This window comes from Hemicordylus capensis, chromosome 5 (genome assembly GCF_027244095.1).
Source record: "Hemicordylus capensis ecotype Gifberg chromosome 5, rHemCap1.1.pri, whole genome shotgun sequence".
Classification (NCBI taxonomy): Eukaryota; Metazoa; Chordata; class Lepidosauria; order Squamata; family Cordylidae; genus Hemicordylus; species Hemicordylus capensis.
The window spans coordinates 161,916,670-161,939,164 of record NC_069661.1 but is presented as its reverse complement, the minus strand read 5'-3'; the positions used below and the strand labels follow the sequence as shown (position 1 = coordinate 161,939,164).

Here is a 22,495-nt window from a genome sequence, read left to right as displayed (position 1 = left end):
ATCATCTCATCATCATCTTATATCATCCTGTATGCAACACATGAGCATCATCTCAGCTTGGCTCTGCAAACCTATCAAACACACGAGTGTGGCTGTCAAGGGCTCTGTTGCTGAACCCAACAACTGTAAGCCCCGCCTCTCCATGTAAGGTCCTCAAGGGCATGTATGGCTTCTTAGCATGCTTTGTTCCAGCAGACTTGGAAAAGCTTTATGATCAGCCACTGTCCTCCCATTGGCCATGAAGTAGCAGGAGGCAGATGCAGGCCTGTCAAAGTTGCTCCAGCCTCAGGATCAGAGAGTGTGCTTTTCAGGCCAGTGTATCCATTGTATGGCCACTGTATGCACAACTCTCTATGGTTTCCATGTGAGAGAGGGTGTGCTGGGTATTAGTGACTGGGTAGAAGAGGTGCAAAGGTTCTTACGATTGAAGAATCAGGGTAGGAGGGCTTTCCTCTTCTCCACCCTTGGTTAAAAACTTAGTACAAAGGCTTGGTAGCCCTGTTGAGAGAAACCTGGGCTGGAGGGAAATGCATTAGTTTAGGGGTGTGCACGATTCGTACACTGGGCGGTCCGGTCCGGGGGTGGGGGGTACCTTTAAGAGCGGCGGGAGGGTTTACTTACCCCTCCCGCCGCTTTCCGCTGTGGCGCCCGTAATTCCAAGAGTAATTGGGGTGGCAGGACACCTCCCTGCCGCCCCTTCCCCGACGTTACTTGCAAAAACCCCAGCAGTCGTGCACGCGTGCAAAGGACTGCTGGGGTTTTTGCAAGTAACGTCGGGGAAGGGGCGGCAGGGAGATGTCCTGCCGCCCCAATTACATAAAGCATTACAGGCGCCACAGCGGAAAGCGGCGGAGGGGTAAGTAAACCCTCCCGCCGCTCTTAAAGGTACCCCCCACCCCCGTACCGCCCAGCTCCAGACCGGTCCGGGCCCATCCCTACATTAGTTCTGACAATCATATAAACCTGGGTAGCCCACCTCCTACCCCGATTTTAACAGTTGTGTGAATCAGCCTATAATTTAATTTAATTATGTTTTATTCTGTCTTTTATTCTAATTTCACACTTAGAATATTGTGCTCAGTTCTGGACATTACGTTTTAAGAAGGACATTGATAAACTGGAATAGATTCAGAGGAGGCTAATAAAGATGATGAGGGATTTGAAAACAAATTATGATAAAAGGAATTGTTTAAGGAGCTGGATGTGTTAAGCCTGAAGAAGATGAAGGGGCGTTATTATACCAGGCCAATCTTCAAATATTTGAAGGGCTGTCATAGAGGGAGCGAATTTCTTCTCTGTTGCTCTAGAGGGCATGACTAGAGGTTGAAACTTCAAGGAAGCAGATTTAGGTTAGATATTAGGAAGAACTTCCTCCACTTCACACAGCGGAAGGTACTTCTTCTCTGGGGGTTTGCAAACAGACGGTGGATGTCAGGGAGGTGTAGCAGCTTCCTTCGCTGAAATGGGGGTTGTGTCTTCCAAAGGGACCTTCTAACTCTAAAATTCTATTGTTCAAAGAAATCATATTGTTGGCATCTGGTGAATTGTCTATAGTGTGTTCTGCATTTATAGCATTCTGCTAGATCCTCAGAGTTTGTGGAGGCATGAAATTGAATTGCCATCACATACTGCTGTTCATGCAGTTGCAAATAAGAATTATTCCATTCATACATTGAAGATCCAGCAAAAACTGGGAACTGCATCAGTCATCCATGTGACATGACTCTTCAGCTGCATTTTGATATGCATGTGAGGCTGCTGTATTATGTGGATGTTTTATGCTAACATACAGGCTTTGTAAATAATAATACCTAGGTACAGGCCCCTCAAATGCATGGTACAGATAGGAAGTGTACCTGTGTTCAACATAACATGTAAATAACTGTAACTGAGTACACTGTACATAGATTGTATGAATGTTGAACCTAACATGTGAATAGAACTATAGATAGATATACACAAATCTTCAGCTGGATATGTGCTACCTATATATTCAACATGCCCTGATACTGAGTATGGTGCCTGCTATCTCTTTTCTTTGTGCAATACTGTATGTAACTAGGGGTGTCGTGAGCATTGAACAGGGAGGGGAATTTGAAATGTGAAACTCCTCTGCCTTAATAAGTCAAACTGGAGTTGGGAAAAGCCCATCTTTGAGCAGGGACCTGATTTAGATGCACAGGCACGGATTAATTCAGAGGCAGAGGAGGCATCTGCTTACAGTGGCAAAATATGAGGAGTGGCAGAGGCAGTAGCTCTGGGCAGTGGGGGCGAGGGGAAAGTTCCCACTTTTATTTGGATATTTTAAAAAGCCACGGTGGTGGCAGTAGCTGCAGGGAAGGGGGTTGAATGGATGAGAGGAAAGTCCCCCGCCTTCCCCCTAAAGATCGCTGGCAGTGGGATGGGGCACAGCAGTGGTGGCAGCAGTGGCTGGCTGCATGGAGGGGGTGTGTGAGGAGGAGAGAGTCGCAGTGTGCTCCCCCTTTTACCTCTAAGCCCGCTGCGCGGGTGGCAGTGGTGAACTCCTTCCTCCTCCTCCTAGGTGACTGAATGTCTGCCAGGCTCATTTCCGGCTTTCCTTAGCAGAGCACGGTGGTCCCCTCCTAGCAGGAGGGGAGGGGGAAGGAGCTTGCCACTGCTGCCTGCACAGAGGGCTTAGAGGGAAAAAGAGGGGGCACGCTATGACTCTCCCCTGCTTGCTCCCCACCCTCCCTGCAGCCAGCCAGCCGCCGCCACCAGGCCCCATCCTGCTGCCAGTGATCTTTGGGGTGGGGGGAGAGGAAACTTTCTCCTCGCCCGGTCACCTTCCTCCCGGTAGCTACTGCTGCCTCGGCTTTTTAAAAAAATCAAAATAAAAGGGGGAGCTTTCCCCTCACCCCCACTCCTCGAAGCTTTTTTTTTTTTAAGGGCGGCAAAAAGGTTAATCCACCCCTGCACATGCTTCCTCCACACTGCTGGCTATCCAGGCATGCCTTCCTCAAGCCAAACGAACCTTACCTCAGGAAAGAGGGAGAAGTAAGAGTTGGTGGGTGCTTCTCTCTCTCCCCCACCCTCAGTTATTCTTCTTTTTCACAAAGGTAAGGATATTTTGGCTTGGGGATGGATGGGTGTGTGTGTGTGTGTGTGTGTGTGTGTGTGACAAACAGGGAAGGGAAAGCAGGAGCTGCCACGTTCTCCTCCTCCATTCTCCTCCTCCTCCTCCTCTTCTTCCTCATCCTGGAGCATGCCTGGAGCTGCCATGTCTTCTATGGCTTTGGTTTAAAAGACACTCCTCCTCTTGTCTTTAATCAACTTTTCTTCTAGCTCCCGTGAGATTTTGGGATTGATAGTTTTTTCCTGTCATGACTGCAGCCTCAGGAGAAAAAAGAACAACATTCCATTTCCTTCCACATGATGATCAGTGAGTATTGTCCAAGCCCAGAGTAAAGTTTATTCAAACCCACTGATTTAATTACTGATCCATTGGACTGTGACTGTTACCATATGGGAAAATATTGTAAGAAGAAACCATCCTTCTTCCCTGTGAAACTGGGTTACATGAATTAGCACGAGTTATTGCAAGATTTATTTATATGGATTATTGGTTTTCAGATACAAAGTATAGTCTTTTGAGGATAACAGAACAAATTTGCACATCTGCAACCCAATTAGGGAAATTGCATCAAAGTACGTCGACCTCCATGCTCCTGGAGGATTACTGGCCTCAAGCAAAGAAAAAATTAAGAGGCCCTGCTTTGAAATCAATAATATTAATTGACAGAAATAAGCAGGGTGTACTATCTGACACCTGTGGGCTGTGAATCTGGGATTGATGTCACAGTGAAGTAAGGTGTTGCTGTGGTGATTTTGGAATATGTCTGCTCATTCTACAATTTGAATGGGAAGGAGCATTTTTGAGAAGGAAGTGTCCATCTATAGTCAGTCTCTGTTATGCTGACTGGTTGTGCCAAGTGCAAGTGTCACTGAAGCTTGCAAAACTGCATCACAACACAGCAGCATCAGCTCCGCTGAACAAAGGCTCCATGTAGAAATGGATTTATCCTCCTTGCCATATTCACTGTCACTTGATTAGCTGCATGTCTTTTCTGGCTGCATTGATGCAGTCTCTTAGTACTGCTGTCATAAGATACCTATGGTTTTATATCTCATAGTGTTAGATAGATCTCCTTAAGCTTGATAGGCTTCTATCTGTCTATCTATAGATGAGGCCTGTTGTTGATTGGGCAAAGTAATTTTGCATAGATTAGACATAGAAAAGTTCAAAAAATAAAATATATGTCATAGAATTTTTTTATTAATGTGCTTGCGTCTTCAAACATTATAGCAATAGCAATAGCAATAGCACTTACATTTATATACCGCTCTATAGCCGGAGCTCTCTAAGCGGTTTACAATGATTTAGCATATTGCCCCCAACATTCTGGGTACTCATTTTACCGACCTCGGAAGGATGGAAGGCTGAGTCAACCTTGAGCCCCTGGTCAGGATCGAACTTGTAACCTTCTGGTTACAGGGCGGCAGTTTTACCACTGCGCCATCAGGGGCTCTCTTCATTTGATTGAATTATTACCAAATATGGTAAACTTCTTTGAACCATAGTAAATTTGAATCTGAGAAAGATCTGCTTCTCTGGTTCTATACATATATAGATATAGAAATCATCTATCTATTCACTCTAGATATGGATTGAATAGATAAATGATAGATAAGACAGATGATTGATAGACAGATGGACAGATGGAGAGGGCACCTTCAGACAGTGTGAAACCTCGGATAGAGGATCCTGTGGTAAATCTGTGAAACTGGGAATCATTCCACAGACCACTGACCAGCTGTGATTTCACCACCTCTAGCTTCTGGTAGAGGGACCACTCCCTTTTCCTGATCTGCTGAGGCTGCATCCCAGCAAGCTCTGTACTGCTCACATCACCAGGGCAAGGAGGCAGGACATCAGTAGAGTGGCAACCATTAGCCACAAACTTCAAGGGGGCATGCCCAGTACGATCATGCCTTTTCAGCAGTGATTGCCTGCCCTTGGCAGGAAAAAGGCATTTTAACCCTTTCCTCACACCACTTGCACCATTGCCCTTGCAAGACCCCTGCAGCCATACAGTTTTGCACAAACAGAATCAGTGGTACTGTAGGATTGAGAAGGGTGCTAGTTTTCTGTTACTCCGGGAAGGAATCATGATGACTTCCTGGGAGGGAATATGTATATGAGGGCTGGCAAAGGATCCTGAGGTTAGGTGCACTGTGACAAAGGATGCTCTTTGACTCAGAGACCCAGGCCAAGCAGTCCAGGAAGCCCCAACACACTCCTGCCTACATGTTGGCTTGCTGGCTGGGCATTAGGCCTCTCAAGAAAGGGCCAATCCACTGGGGAGAAACAGAAACACCATTGGCTTCGGGTCTCTATTGGACTGCACTTGAGGTAGACCATCCAATTATAGGGGTTCCCACTGATGTGGGGTTTCTGGTATCTCTGGTTAAAAATAGAACTCATACTCCATACCTTCCCCTCTCCACTCAACTCTTCCAGACCTTGGTATGCTCCATGTGTCTGATCGGTTTTGGGTGGGCATAGTTGGGAAATACCAGGGATGGATCCCACGTCCACAGCCAGATGGGCTGGGCTTGGACCAGCATTGCATGCAACATATCTATGCAACAGTCTGGGGTACTTCCAATCCGAGAAGCCAAGGCTGAACATTTGGATACACACACATATATGTGCAGAGTTGAGGGCACCCCTCTACACAGTTGCAGAGAGCAGCACTGTCCTTGGGAACCTTAAAAATACAGTCACTGTCCAGGCATCCTGAGAAATCAACACCCTGCTGTCCAACCAGATAGGACACGCTACACCTTTGAAATAATAACACACCCAGTAACATACTCAATAACACACACTTGCTGGGCATGCCTTGCACTTGACTGGGTGTATTATTAATGGAAGGGTTCCATGCACATATGCTCTGTCCCCTTCCCTAGATGGAAGCTGTCAAAATGTTTTTATGGTGATTCCAGTTAAAATTCCTGCATGCCGGACAACATGCCAAGGTGTGCATTGCAGGTTGCTCAAGTAATCTAAGCAAATGGGTAGATACAGACACCAGATTTGTGCAGATATGTGTTCTCTCTTTGTTTATATGGCTGGACAAAATAAATCTGGGGTTTCCGCAGATTTATGCATGGGTTCAGCACATTGGTATTTCTGCCAAGTGATCTGGTATTACCCCCTGGGCATGCATGCACTTTTTAGGGAAACAGCAAGAGTTGCCTTGTTTCTGCTATCACCAGGGCTCCATGTCTTTGCGCCCATATTGCTGCAGTCCTGCATTTTGCAGGCCTTCCTTGCTGTGCCCATCTCGTTAACCCATTTTTGGGTGAGGATTGACAGAGGTGGGGACCATAAGTCGCAGTGGAAAGTGGTCTTTCTCCAATGTTGTTCACTCCCTTTGAATGCATTGAATCTAGAGACATGGTGTCCCTGTTACCCGGCAATGGCAGGAGTAGTAAAGAGATGGCAGAGGATGGTGCATCAGCTCTATGAGGTGACCAGCAACAAACCGGGCTGCCCTAGAACTGATGCATTTCTGGGTTGCTTTGAGCCAGCCTTTCAATGGCTCTTGATGGTAACAGGAGGAGATTGCATGCAAAACCCAGGTCACAATGGCAGCAGGATTTGGACAACAGTGTGCTGTCTGCAAACCTGAGGTTCTGGCAGCAAAACTCACTAAACAAACCAAAAGTTCAGATTCAGGTTTTGGATTGAAAGCCGGCCCACAGTTGGGTGACAAAACCACAATTTCACGCATTCAGATGACCACAAACCAGACCTCTGGCATGTTTGCATCTAGTTTGGCATTATGTCCAAAGGCGGCAATAGATAGGGCATGCTTGAACATTTCTGCATTTTATTCTCCCTTTGTCCCTGACACCAATGGAGTGGAAGATCTTGAAAAGTTATGTATGATCCACCCACTGTCAATGAAAGGGAACTTGTCAGATCAGGAGTGTAGCTATAATTGAGCAGGTGTGTTCAAAGAACCTGTGGCCCGCCAGCTCCTGAGGGCCCCCCAGCTTCACCTCTCCCTATTTTCTTCATTAGCTCCCCCACTCCAAGAGGCCGCAGGGGAGAGGGGCAAATACAGGCTTCCTCTCCCCTAGCTACACCCCCGTGTCAGATGTGATTTAAACAGACCCTTGTATTAAGCTCTATGATACAGCTCGTATGTGCTGTGAGCCAAGACTGGCAGTTTGTCACAGTTTTCCACTTTGGTATATGTTTACCAGTTGGCTAAGTAACAGAATGTTATGCCAAGGCACATAATGTTGCTAAAGTAATATTTAAAGAGCCTAAAGGGCATTTTGAGAGCCAGTTCATACTAGCAATGGAGAACCTCATTAATCAGATATGAATTTATGAGATTTGGTCAAGCTCACCTCAAATAAAAGATAAGCATTATGAGCACTGAATTGTTCTCTGACTCAGATTAAAATCCAAGATGGAGTAGAATTCTTGGCTAACTGCCACTCCCACTCACACATCCTCCATAGTTCCCTCACAAACTATCTCCTTTCCTTTAATCACAACTTTCTTGCTGGGCTTGAGGCAGCAGCACTCTGGCCATGGGTAGAAGGATAAGAAGCATAAAGGAAGGTATCTACTTTCCTCCCCCTCTAGCTCCTGGTATGTTGTATATACCAAGGTGAAATGTGGCTCTTGAGAAAAGTACTTTTCTCAAGCACTACAGCAATATCAGTGTCACTGTTGCCATAGCATCTGAGCGTTAGTGTCCCCTTAACCTTTAGATGAAGTGGATTGGGCCTGAAAAACTAAGGGCAGTGTGGCGGCATGGAGTCTAAATTATAAATGAGCACAGTATATGAAACTGTAGAATATGTTTGCTGCCTGCATGGCATAGAAGTTAAGGTGCGCACCTTAACTTACAACTTACATGCTTTTTGGTACATGAGGGAATTCCTAAGTCCCTTAACTCTTCTCTTAAACTGAAGGGTTATTTTAGCATCCTAGATACAGACATTGGTTAAAAACAAACAAACAAACAAACAAATAAACAAACACAACCCATAATGACTGCCATCCTGACTAAGGAAGCAAGGCTGCAGTGGGAGACTGCCCTTAATGCAGCCAGAGACTTCCTCATTACTGCAGCATATGCACAGGCTTGGGGAAGGAGTGATTTTTGCTGATCGTCTCTGCCTCTGAAAGTGCTCCGTGCAACCCCCAGGGACATATTTTGGGAAGGTACAGAGACTTCCAAAGGCAGGGAAGATAAGCAAAAATCACTCCCTTCCCGTTCACATGTGCTGCAGTAGTGGGGAAGCCTCCGATTGTGAAGATGGATGTCCAATTGTGGGCAAAAGGTAGATGCTCAGAGACTTCTGTGAAGAGACAGACTGAGTCATGATGGAACTGGAGGATGCTTGGTCTTTATCTTTCTTAGTGCCTAGCCTTATCTGTGGAAGTCAGCCATCCATGAAGGAAGGAATATGCCAGGTCATACCCGAGCAAAATGTGTTTCTCATCCCCCAGCGTAATGTATGTATCCTTTTATGCCTAGTTTTCAAAATGGCTATTCTGGACTGAGACAAGGCAGCTGTGCTAATAGCAGGAGGGTAATTTTCTCCTGTTGTGGCCTTCTTAATGTGGAATTAATCAATACCTCCTGGATATATAGCTTGCCAGGGGTGTACCTATAATTGAGCAGATGGGTTCAAAGAACCCAGGCCCCCCCAGCTCCTGAGGGCCCCCCAGATCCACCCCTCCCTATTTTCTTCATTATCTATCTCACTCTGAGGGGCCACCAGGGAAAGGGGTGAACACAGCCCCCACCTCCCCTAGGTAACTTGCCAAGTATCTTGCCAAGGAAAGTGTAGATCCCATGAAAGGCAGGCTAAGGACACATTATGATATGTAAGAGCAAAAGGCAATGCAAGCGACTTACTTCTCTGGATTGTCCTAACTCCTAGACGAAGCTTCTGCATCAGCCTACCCGTCTGTTCTACTTAGACTGGCATGTTTAGTTGTTCCTGCTGCAAAAACCATGGTGACTAGAATGTGTAAAAATATTTTTGTTAATCAGTCAGGCTCATCTTGGTACTTCTTTCATCACTCCAGCCTGTCTTTCCTCCCACTGCTAAGTGAAACAGCTCAGAGACCTTCACTAATTTTATTGAGTTCGTTGAGAATAAAATCTCTTCTGTTCATCTGTAGAGTATGGAAATACTCTACACATATCCCTAAGGAAAGAGAGGGAGACAGAAAAAGATACAAAATGTATTTAACTGTAGTAAAGTCCAAACTACTACCCAGTTCTTCCTACTTATCACACTTTAATGAGTCATTGTAGATTAAGTTTCATGACTCCTTTTCCTTTTGATATACAGCCAATGCAAAGTCCCCATTTGGAATGATAAATGCTGCTTTCATCTAAAGGATATGTGTATGTTGCAGGGTCGGGGGAAAGAACCAAAGTAAAATGAGATTTCAAAACATATTTACAATAAATGATAAAAGGATTGTCTCAAGTATATCATTTTTCTGGCTTCTCTGTGCTAAGTATTTAAGATAAGGTTTTTGGTACGTGCTTTGCTAAAATGTCGGTATATATGATGATATAGCCACAACTCTTTCTATATGGTATTGTGTATTACTGCAGTTGAATAAAACATTGGTCTTTAAAATGGTTGGCTTCAGTGATAATACAAGCTCCCCACAGCTCAGTTAAAAAAGGCCTCAATATTTATCGCTTTCTCAGTGAGCATTAGGACAAAAAAAGGCATATGTTTTCTGAGAGTTCTCTTGGTGTAGGTGCACTCATGGGTCACACATGCGCATATTGTTCTATTGCTTTTTGAGAACAATTGTGTGATTTTGCCTGCCTTGCATTGACCTAGAGCACCAGCAATGGGAGAACATCAATTGGAAATCAGCAGCCCCCACAACACTCGCACGAAAGAGTAAGTCAGGATTCTAGATCTGGTTATTGGGCAAAACTACACAAAATGTTTGCAGAAACAATTAAGATTGCTGAACAAAATAGTGGAGGTATTCACCAAATGGAATGCCGCTCGGTTGGATGGCCTGCTCATGTAGTTTCACAGTGATCAAAGAGAGTTTTATTGGAAATAAATGGGTAACATTAAAAAAAATTGTACGTGCTTCTACAAAACAGCTGGAACACTGTAGAGATTCTTGTGCAATATTCTGGGCTGGAGAAGATTTTTTGATTACACTGGCACAATTATGCCAGTATAGTTAAGCTGGAGAGTATTTTCAACATTCCAGCATTATAAGCCCTGAACATTCTATTGCTTATAAAATCAAAACCATTTATCCATTCTGCCTGGCCATCAGCACACCTCCGCTAGGTGACAAGAGACACCTTCTCTGAATCCACTAATTTCAATTACTTGTTATTTTTCAGGCGGGGGTGCAGAGTGTGACTTTATCTTAGTTGAAGGTTTTACAAAGTTTTTGGTGTTCAACATTAGGAAGTTTTTTACCTTGTGGTTTGGGTAAGTTCTTCCCCATAGTGTCTAAACATTTTTCCCTTTTTAGAATGCCTGGAAGTTCAACAATCCAAAATTTTGGCTTAAAATGAGAGTTAAGCTGCTTTACATTTCCACTTGTGCCCTAAAAAGAAAGGAAATAGCAAATTAAGGTGCCTGTCTTAACTGCATGCCATATAAGCTGTAAAATCTTTGTACAGTCTGATATATGATGATGGCTTTAGAAATGAGGCTCCATGCGCCCACACTTTGCTTTGGTCTTTCAGTTGGACATTGGGCTGGGGAGGGATGATCCAAGCAGACACTTAAAATGTGCAGTTTCCCTAATCACTTCCTAGAGATGCCCCGGATGAATTTCCGCCTGATGCATCTCTGATCAAGGCAAAGTGTGGGTGCATGGAGCCTCATTTCTAATGCCAACATCATATACCAGACTGTACAAAGTCTTTACAGCTTATATGATGCAGAAGTTAAGATGGGCACCTTAACTTGCAATTTCCAGAGGCTATTCACACGTGCATGCAAAACCAACTCTCAGAGCTGCTGACAGTAGCTGGTGCTCATCTGGGTGGGCAATCCGCCTGCCCATGGAAGGCAGAATGATCGTCTGTGGGGAGGTAACCTCTTTAGGGCTTCCTCCCCGCAAACCCTGTAGCCCTTTCTCACTGCTCATAAGAAAGGGTTCCCATTCTTTTTAAGGCACATGAAAATGTAAAATAGCCTAACTCTCATTTTAAACCAAAGGTTTTGGGATTACTGAATCGAGAGGGTTAGGTCAGGCTTGGAAAACACTGTAAAAATGGGCCAAAAGCGGGGGGGGGGGGTCATGACCCAGCCCAGCCAGAGGCCCATTGGGCAAAAATGGCCACCACCACTGGATGAAAATGATCACCATGGCCGTGGCTGCTGACCTGGACCCAGCAGTGAGTGCTAAATGTAGTAGTAGTAGTAGTAGTAGTAGTAGTAGTAGTAGTAGTAGTAACATTTTCAACTTAGAACCCCTGAACCAGCTCCGGGCCAACCTATTATACACATATCCTTATTATAGATATCTACTTCTGCACGTCTCAAAATATCAGGATCTGAATAAGAACATTAGCCACTTAGCATCGCTTATGTTGTAGGACAAGATACGTGCAATCTGCTGTGATAGCTGGTGTTCTCACATTTTTGCTTTTAGACTGCCGACAGCATTTACAAAGAGATGCCAGGTATTGAAATCCATTCTGGAGTTCTTCCAAGCCATAAAAGTCATGTGAGGTGGAGAGCTAACATTGATCACTCTGGTGATTCAGCATTTTGAGCACTAGTTAGAGTAGCTGCATTTCTGAGAAAACCGTGCCGTGACATGTGGTAGAATATCTTGGTGTACAATATAGGCATGAGCATTTGCAAAAGATATATTTTTAAAATTCTTGTGAGAGGTCAATTTGCAGGACCTCTATTAAATAGGTCCTGAGTCAAGTTAGCTACTGTATGGGTGTTTAGGGACTCATAGGAACATAGGAAGCTGCATTGTACCGAGTCAGACATGCCCATCTAACTCAATATTGTCTACAGAGACTGGCAGTGCCTTCTCCAATGTTACAAGCAGGAGTCTCTCTTCAGTGGCACAGCTATTAAATGGTGGTGTGATAATAATGTAATGGTACAATATAAGCTATGGAACAGTGGTATTAAACAATTTTACGCAATAAATTCTGGTTTGGTCTTTTATGACCTCCCCTTCCCCTGGAAGTGCTCTGTGCCACCTGACAATATATCCTTGGGTCTTTGCTACCCAGGGACATATTTTGGGGTAGCACAGAATACTTCCAGGGGAAGGAGAGATAATTGAAATTTGTCCTTCCCCACGGAAGAATCTGTGCTTGAACTGAATTGAATTGAGCCCATCACCAGCAGCAACACTTCTCATGCAGCACTCATGCTTCATTAGTATGTTGACCACCATGATTACCACGTCCCTAGAAACGGATTCATGGGAGATAAATTGTTCCCCACATAATAAGCTTGCAAACTTTTCCACCATTTTCCCTCATTCTGAAATATATAAAAAAAGAAGGGCTCCGATCCTTGATTATTCCAGGCCCAAGGCCTATGGGGACCAACTCAGTTCATTATTGAGGAGGACATTGCTGCTTTTGGTTGACTGCTTTGTCTCACAACTTTTCTAATGGCGAGATGATTGTATACTACCACACCTAACTTTCCCAATGTAATGCAAAGACTTCTGTAGGCCTTTACTGTTGTAGTTTCAGTCCTAGCTGAGTCTCAGAATGGGAGTGAAGGAGTCCCAGCACCCACAGCCTTCACCTCCCTAAAGCTGCTTGCCTTCCTTCAGCCTCTGTTTGCCTGCTAGAATTATTCTGCCTCATCATTGACTCTGTTATCCTTATATACCACACTCTGGCTTCCTGCCCTTCACCTTTTAAGTGATTTCCATTTGCATTGTTTTCACTTGTCTTATTGTTAAGGATGTGCTCAGACTGCAGTTCGAGCCCTGGTTGGGAGCAGGGAGTGGGAGCTTTAGGAAAGAGGAGGTCCATACCTGCTCTCTATTGTCCCATGCAGCTTCCTGCTGGGGTGGTGTGCATCCCGAGTACTCCTGCACTGCACCAGCACGCACATCGTGTCCGAGCATGCGCGGGCACCATTTGCATGGTCAGCATGGTGTTGCTAACCATGCAAATAGTACCCACCATTACAAAGAGTTTGCTTTCACTTGCCTTCACTGATGTCATTACATAGCCATGCCTGATTGGCTACATAGAGCAGCGACAACATCCCATTTACTGTGTGACTGAGCAGAAGCAGCCATGTGACTAATCCAAGAATAAGGAAACCAGCAGCTAGGGGAAGAAATGATGCCGAAGGAGCAGCTCCTGGGAGACCACAGTGGCACTGAAGAAAATTGACAAAAGGTTAATATTTGCACAGTCTAAAAGTCAAATCGAATCTGGAGAATATTTGTTGCAGTGGTTGTGAAAATATTACAAAGGTCCTTTGCACCTTAGTTTGCAATGCATCTTATAGTTAATGAGCAAGGATAACTCTGTAATTTCTTTCAAGCTGGTTTGGAGGTGCTTGCTCAGCAGAGTTCAAAGAGCTGGCAAACAGCTTTCTGTAGCTTTTACTGTCATCGTGTATCTTCTCTTCACCCCCAGAAATTGCTTACCTGGAGCTTCTAGGGCTCGGCAAACTGTTTTCTTTATCCTGTACAGCACAATGCCCTGTAAAACTGCCATTCATGATGTACTACATAGTGAGGCTGGGTGCAGTAATAAGTTGCAGGGTTGGGTTTTTTTTTTAACAAATGATTGAAAGGACCCACTCATTCATTGTTAATTATTTGGCTACATTTACCATAATGACTAGAAGTCTGCCATTTTAACTTGTGAGCTCAAATAAAAATGCAGTATTTAACGAGCCTTCCAATGCTTTGGGGGCTTTGATGTCCATGTAGGGTTGTCAGATCACAATGTTGTAGTGACAGGAAAAGCCACAACTGGCAGAATTTCTGTGTCGGGGTCTAAATCTTGCAACTAGGGACTTGATGCCTCCTGAGCTCACCAACACATGCTCTCCAACTCTCCACACTTTCTTTGCCTGCCCACGTCCTTCTTACCAATAGTACTCAACCCCTCCTGCCTCTTGTGTTTGTCTTACTTGTCTTTCACTGTACTCTTCTTTTTACTTGCATTGCTGCTTTTCTTCAGTTCCACATCTCTACTCTTCATAGCTTCCTCAGGAACCTGCTTTAAAGGCCATTGCCCATTTTGTTCCACTTCCTTTCCTATGTTCTCAAAATGATCAAAAGGCTCTAGCATCTCATTTCCCTATTAAGGATTAAAGTGTGCCATCAAGTTGGTGGCAACTTCTGGTGGTGACCAAAGAGCCCTGTGGTTTTTCTTTGGTAGAATACAGGAGGGGTTTACCATTGCCATCTCCCATGCAGTAAGAAATGATGCCTTTCAGCATCTTCCTATGTCACTGCTGCTTTCCTATAGTCTGGGAAACATACTAGCGGGGATTCAAACTGGCAAGCTCATGCTTGCTAGGCAAGTCATTTCCCACTGTGCCATTAGGGATTAGTTCCCTAATAATCTCATTCCTCTTCCTTTTCCCATACATATGGGAAGCAATGGGAATTCCTTCAGAGCTACCTCTCCTATTACCCCCTTTTTGTCTCATTATTTCCTATGCCCCTCCAAAAGACCTAATCCTCCCCTACCCTTCCTTTGGGTTCATTTCCTAGTTCATTGATGACTCTGCACCCTCCCTTCAGTTTCTTTGAATTAATGAATGAGTAGTTTATTTCATGGTCACAGACCGTCTAGTAGTTAACAAAAGATAAAATTAAGCAATACAAAACGCAGTATAGTTCAAATTCAAATTTCCTCAGGAATCTTACATGCAGAATCATAGATTAGTCTAAATACCAGGCCAAAGTTATTAACATTTCCATCTAATCTGAATTGTTTGGGTTTTTATCTTAATGGTCAAACTCAGGAAGACAGCTACCTTTCTTGTAACATATTCATCATCCCCCTTCATACAATTTAGTAACAAAACAGCAGTCATTCTACCAGGAATCTTTAATAATGGGAAAATCAAATCCTTTCTAATTTCATCATAAAAATGACAATAAAACATATTATGACTAAGTGATTCCCGTTTGCTATTCCCACATGGACAGAATTAATTTTCCACTAAAATCCCATTAAATTGTCTTTCCATTAGTGCCAACAGCAAAGCATTACAAAACACCAAAGTAAAAGGGTTTCCTATATTTATGCAGCATAAGGACATCTAAATACTTAGCAGTCTAGTATATTATCTAATTGTCTGCTCCAGCTTAGGCTAATGAACAGGTTCCAATGGCAACAGACTTCAGTTCTTGACACTCTATATAATTTCCGTAGGTCCTTGCTTAACACATTCCTTGGCTTTCCCCTTTCAATAAGAGCAGCCAGAGAAAATTAAAGAGGCATTTTATGCAAAACAGTCTTCTTCCAAACATATAAAAGAGTCTTTGGTACCTAATCACATGAGGTAATTCCCAAAATGGATATGAACAATTAATTATCATTCGCTATGCAGTTACTTGAGGATAACTCATACCTGACTTGGGATTTTTAACTTTTCACTTTATGTACCTTATTTTATTTTATCTATCAAATTTGTAAATCGCCCCAAACCTCTGTTTCTGGGCGGTGTACAAATATAGGGTTTATGTACCATGGATCTTTCTTTTAAAATCCCCTCGTATCCATTAGGAACATAGGAAACTACCATATACTGAGTCAGACCATTGGTCCATCTAGCTCAGTATTGTCTTCACAGACTGGCAGAGGCTTCTCCAATGTTGCAGGCAGGAATCTCTCTCAGCCCTATCTTGGAGAAGCCAGGGAGGGAACTTGAAACCTTCTGCTCTTCCCAGAGTGGCTTCATCCCCTGAGGGGAATATTTTGCAGTGCTCACACATCAAGTCTCCCATTCAGATGCAACCAGGGCAGATCCTGCTTAGCTATGGGGACAAGTCATGCTTGCTACCACAAGACCAGCTCTCCTCTCCTATTCCAGACATTCCAGAGTGTCATCTACACCTCCTATCCAAATGACAAAGTCATACAACAGTTGGGCTAAAATCTTAGCCCTGTAGGCCTGAAAGGCAGCTGAAGAGATTGGCCACCCTGGTATGAAAGCCATACATGGACTATAGCTTTTGAGTTATGAAGCACTGTTGCTGTAACGTGCAGTACATTAGTCTTCCAGTTGGTAGAAGCATGGAAAAGCACCCCTAAATACTGGAATGATTTCACTTGACCATCCATATGCTATCTATAGAAAGTAGGAATGTGCGAACCAGCTCGCGGTTGAAACGGTTCACCATTGAACCAGGCTGGCTTGAGGGCTTGCACTTGAGCTGGACTGGGCCCAGTTCAGCTCGATCTCAAGCCAAACTTGGGGTTCTGAGGTGGGTTTTGTTTTTTTAAAAAAACCTTGTAACATTGACCGCTGGGTCCGGGTCGGCAGTGGTCCTCTGGCCTTCTCCCATTCTAAAAAGGGCCAGTTTGGCCCCTTTTGGGGCCATTCCAGCCCTTCCTCTGGTGGCATGCCCCATGGGCCTCTGTGTGGCCTTTGTTATGATTCGATCACTCAGAGGCCCATTGGGCATATGCAGCAGCTTCCAGAATGTCCTCCGTCACTATAGGAAGGGCTGGAATGGCCCCCAAACAGGCTTAACTGGCCCTTTCTAGAATGAGAGAAGGCTAGTGGGGAGAGAGGGAGATGGCAGAGACCCCTCTCCGTGGCCAACGCTGACCCAGACCTGGCAGTGAGTGTTAAAAGTATTTTTAAAAATTTAAACTTAGAACCCCTGAACTGACTCAAATTTGAGCCAAGCCGGGGGTAAGTTCAGAGGGCACAAAACTGAACATGCCTGTTTTGGTTTGAGTCCAGACTGGACAAACTGGTTTTGTGCACACCCTAATAGAAAATGTTCCTGGTTGTGGACTTCCCAGAGGAAGTGCATGTGGTGGGCCACTGGGGAAATTGGATGCTGGACTAGATAGTTCTTAGACCTGATCCAGCAAGGCTTTTCTTATTTTCTACATCTAAGGGGTGGGGAAACCAGAATATGGGTTTTGCATCTCTGAGGGAAGGTAGGATGCCTCCTAGTCTTAAGGAGGCAATTATTAGACCACTTCTAAAGAAGCCTACCTTGGATCCCTCGGAGCTGAGTAACTATAGGCCTGTCTCCAACCTTCCATGGCTGGGCAAGGTAATTGAGAGGGCCCAGCTCCAGACAGTCTTGGAGGAAATGGATTATCTAGACCCATTTCAAAATGGTTTCCGGGCTGGCTATGGGGTAGAGACTGCCTTGGTCGGCCTGATAGATGATCTTCAACTGGGAATGGACAGAGGAAGTGTGACTCTGTTGGTCCTTTTGGACCTCTCAGCGGCTTTCAATACTATCAACCATAGTATCCTTCTGGAGCGTCTGAGGGGGTTGGGGGTGGGAGGCACTACTTTGCAGTGGTTCCACTCCTACCTCTCGGGCAGGTTCCAGATGGTGTCACTTGGAGACTGCTGTTGTTCAAAATCTGAACTTTTGTATGGTGTCCCTCAGGGCTCCATATTGTCTCCGATGTTGTTTAACATCTAGATGAAACCGCTGGGAGAGATCTTCAGGAGATTTTGTGCATGGTGCTGTCAATATGCTGATGACACCCAAATCTATTTCTCCATGTCAGCATCATCGGGAGAGGGCATAACCTCCCTAAATGCCTGTCTGGAGTTGGTAATGAGCTGGATGAGGGATAACAAACTGAGAGTGAATCCAGATAAGACGGAGGTACTCATTGTGCGGGGTTGGAACTCAAGAGACGATTTTGATCTGCTTGTTCTGGATGAGGTCACACTTCCCCAGAAGGAACAGGTATGCAGTCTAGGGGTGCTTCTGGATTCAAGTCTCTCCTTGGTGGCCCAGGTTGAGACAACAGCCAGATGTGCCTTCTATCAGCTTCGGCTGATACGCCAGCTATGTCCGTTTCTTGAGTTAGACGATCTCAAAACAGTGGTACATCTGCTGGTAACCTCCAGACTGGATTACTGCAATGCGCTCTATGTGGGGCTGCCCTTGTACGTAGTCCGGAAACTACAGTTGGTCCAGAATGCGGCAGCCAGGCTGGTCTCTGGGTCATCCAGGAGAGACCATATTACTCCCATATTGAAGGGGTTGCACTGGCTGCCAATATGTTTCCGGGCAAAAAAACAAGGTGTTGGTCATAACCTATAAAGCCCTAAACAGCTTGGGCCCTGGGTTTTTAAGAGAACGTCTTCTTTGTTATGAACCCCACTGCCCATTGAGATCATCAGGAGAGGTCCATCTGCACCAGCTCGTCTGGTGGCTATTCAGGGACGGGCCTTCTCTGTTGTTGTCCCAAAGCTTTGGAATGCGCTCCCTAGTGAAATAAGAGCCTCATCTCTTACATCTTTTAAAAAGTCTCTAAAGATGCATTTCTTCACCCAGACTTTTGACTGATATGGTTTCGTTAGATTGTTTTAATGTTGTTTTTAGAATATTGTTTTGAAAATTTTAAATTGTGTTTTAAATTTCTTGCTTTTTAAAAAAAGTCTTGCTTTTTAATTTCTTTTTTGTTTTTGTTTTTAATTAATGTTTTACTTTTAATCTTTTTGTAAACCGCCCAGAGACGTAAGTTTTGGGCAGTGTAAAAATATGATAGATAGATAGATAGATAGATAGATAGATAGATAGATAGATAGATAGATAAAAATATTTTATCACCAACCTTTAACTAAAAGAGTACAATGAACATTGTTTTAAAGCTATTTAAAGTCCCATCTTTGAAAGGGACGATAATACTGAGTACTCTGCATAAAGTAAAATACTGACTCACATACAGTGCTGCAGGCCCAAGGACACCCCTGCTGCCTCCAGCACCTGAACACTTGTTGTCATTGCTAGAGAGCATCCATGGCTCCTATGAATAGTGTCATGAGACTTATTCCATTAGGAATAATAGGAGAGGTGTCGCTAAGCATCCCTATTGATTAGTGGTTTTCAGATGGACGGAAGCTGCATGGGCACCCTGCTCTTGGGTCAGCAGTGTGCTGCACTGTATGTGAGTAACTGATTTTCAGGGTTCCTAATTTTGGAGCATGAATGGCAAGTTTATTAAACTGCTCCATACAGGTACTTAATAAACAGATATAGGGCCAAAGTTCATCCTTATCATAACTAGGGATGTGCAAATTGATTCATCCACAGATTGATTTGCAATGAATCGGGGATGGTTCATCCACAAATTGAATCTCCCCTTAAATGAAGGGGGTGATTCAAGGTTGAATTGAATCACCCTTGATTCATTGTGAATTGATTCACATGATTCATGTTGCAGGAACCATTTTGTCTCCATGCTTTTCAGTTGCTAGCTGGCTTGAGATCTCCTTGCTTCTTGATTGGCTTGTTGTCATTGAAATCAAGTGTTGGCATGCCCCCATTGGCTGAGAGGAGGGAGCAGGGAGGGAGGAGGCCAAAGGAGGGAGTTTCAAAATGTATACAAGGGGCTGCTTGGAGGCAGAGTGCGAACAATTGCTTTTTGTGCCTCAGGAGAGGATCATGGGAGAGAGATTGCAGCAGCATTGAGAGCAGAGTGGTGGTGGTGGTGGTGGACTGGGCCTGCCTGCCTGGCCCCCACACTAAGTACATAAGAACAGCCCAGCTGGATCAGGCACAAGGCCCATCTAGTCCAGCATCCTGTTTCACACAGTGGCCCACCAGATGCCTCTGGGGAGCCCACAGGCAAGAGGGCTCCCTCTCTCCTGCCATTGCTCCCCTCCAACTGGTATTGATAGGCATTGTGCCTCTGAGGCTGGAGATGGCCCACAGCCACCAGATTAGTAGCCATTAATAGATTTGTCCACCATGAATCTGTCTAAGCCCCTTTTAAAGCCATCCAAGCTGGTGGCCATCACCCTGTCCCATGGCAAGGAATTCCATAGATTAATTATGCGCTGTGTGAAAAAGTACTTCCTCTTGTCAGTCCTAAATTTCCCAACCTTCAGTTTCATGGGGTGACCCCTGGTTCAATTGTTGTGAGTGAGGGAGAAAAAAAATCCTCTTTGTCCACCCTTTCCACTCCATGCATAATTGTATACACCTTGATCATGTCTTCCCTTAGTTGCCTCTTTTCCAAAGTAAAGCACCCCAGATGCTGTAGCCTAGCCTCATAAGGAAGGTACTCCAGGCCCCTGATCATTCTGGTTGCCCTCTTTTGCACCTTTCCCAGTTCTGCAATATCCTTCTTAAGATATGGTGACCAAGCTGTACGCAGTACTCCAGATGTGGCCACACCATAGATTTGTATAAGGGCATTATAATAGTAGCATTTTTATTTTCAACCCCCTTCCTAATTATTCCTAGCATGGAATTAGCCTTTTTCACAGCTGCCACACACTGAGATGACACTTTCAATGAGATGTCCACCACAACCCCAAGATCTCTCTCCTGGTCAGTCACTGACAGCTCAGATCCCATCAGCGTATTTGTGAAGTTGGTGGGGTTTTGCCCCGATGGTCATCATTTTACACTTACTTACATTGAACCTCATTGGCCATTTTGTCACCCAATGCCCCAGTTTGGAGAGATCTTTTGGGAGTTCCTCACAATCAGTTGTGGATTTCACTACCCTAAATAGTTTAGTTTCATCTGCAATTTTGGCCACTTCGCTGGTCACCCCAACTTCTAGATCATTTATGAACAAGTTAAAGAGCACTGGTCCCAGTACCAATTCCTGGGGGACCCCACTTCCTACCTACCTCCATTGTGAAAACTGTCCATTTATTCCTACTCGCTGTTTGCTGTCCTTCAATCAGTTACTGATCCAAACATGAACCTGTCTCCTTATTCCATGTCTGCTAAGTTTACTCAAGAGCCTTTGGTGGGGAACTTTATCAAAAGCTTTTTGGACATCCAAGTATATTATGTCAACTGGATCACCTTTATCCACATGCCTGTTGACACTCTCAAAGAACTCCAAAAGGTTAGTGAGGCAAAACTTTCCCTTGCAGAAGTCATGCTGGTTCTCCTTCAACAAGGCCTTTTCAACAATTTTGTCAAGTATACTTTCCATCAATTTATCTGGCACCAAAATTAAGCTGACCAGCCTGTAATTTCCTGAATTCCCCCTGGATCTCTTTTTGAAAATTGAAGGTACATTGTCTACTTCCCAGTCCTCTGGTACAGAGCCTGTTTGTAGGAACAAGTTATATATTTTTGCCAGGAGATCAGCAATTTCACAGTTCCTTCAGAACTCTTGGGTGGATGCCATCTTGCCCTGGCGATTGGTTAATTTTTTGCTTTTCAAGACTTCCTTTGTCACCTCAAATTGGCCCAGTTCCTCAGCTGCTAAACCTGAAAAGCTCAGTTCTGGAGAGGGTATATGGTCAGTATCCTCCACCGTGAAGACAGATGCAAAGAACTCATTCAGCTGCTCTGGAATCTCCTTATCCTCCTTAATAATCCTTTCACATTCTCATCATCTAAGGGTCCAACCGTCTCCCTGGCAGGTTTTCTACTTCCGATATATTTAAAGAAAATTTTGTTATTTCCCTTGACACTTCTAGTTATATGCTATGAACTGGGTACTGGGTACTGAACTGGGTACTGCTTGGAATTTAATTCCTTGTTTATTTGGTTTTTTAAAAATCAATAACTGGGCTGCTGTGGTTATTATTTTCATTTGTTTTGTTTTGCAGACCTATGCTGCTCCTGCCTGTTTGCTGCCTATGCCTGGTGGATCTTTGGTTTTTGTAGGCTGGTGTGTGGTACCCAGCCTGCCAGGCTCCCTCTTTTTCTGGTTTTGTTGTTGTTTTGATTGGGTGGTTGGGTGCCGACTGGTGCCTACCTGCCTTCCCCCCAGCTGTTGTCCCGGTGTCTGCTTGGCCCAAGAGTGACTCCAAGAGCAACTCCTGGCAGACATGAGTTGAAGACGCCACTGGAAGCCCACAGTCAAAGACGCCAGATAGAAGCCCCTGCTTCGGCCACTTTATTAGGACTTGGGGTTCTTTAAATAGGACCTAGTTTGGGTAAAGGAGTGATTAGGTGGCAGGACTGTAGAACAGGGTGGGTGGGTTAGTGAGAGGCCACAGTAATCCCCTGCCCTTCTTTGCCTTTCCTTCAGTTCAATGTGCCCCATTGTTTCTCAGTCCCCTCCAAAAACAGCCCCCCCAATAAAACCTTCTTTATTTAGGGGATTCAATCTTTCTAGCTTCTTTGTATGCACCACAGTGCTATAGAAAGGGAGTTTCTGATGGAGCTCCACCTCTCTTTTGCTCTGGCACCTGTAGGAGGAAGAGCCAACCACCCATGAGCTAGCAAGGTGATGTGGCTTGGAAGTGTGCGACCAGGACTGGGTTCTGCTTTCCAAGG

At 44.6% G+C, this 22,495-nt stretch overlaps 1 long non-coding RNA gene across 2 annotated transcripts in view; it reads left to right on the top strand.

Moving 5' to 3' along the window:
* The window catches only part of LOC128327938 (uncharacterized), a 36,940-nt gene extending 14,735 nt beyond the window's left edge, over positions 1-22,205 (top strand). For both annotated transcript variants that reach the window (XR_008308906.1, XR_008308905.1), the window contains 2 exons: positions 3,304-3,400; positions 21,823-22,205. This is a non-coding gene — a long non-coding RNA (uncharacterized LOC128327938). The remainder of the gene's footprint in view (positions 1-3,303; positions 3,401-21,822) is intronic.
* Positions 22,206-22,495: the final 290 nt, after the last annotated feature.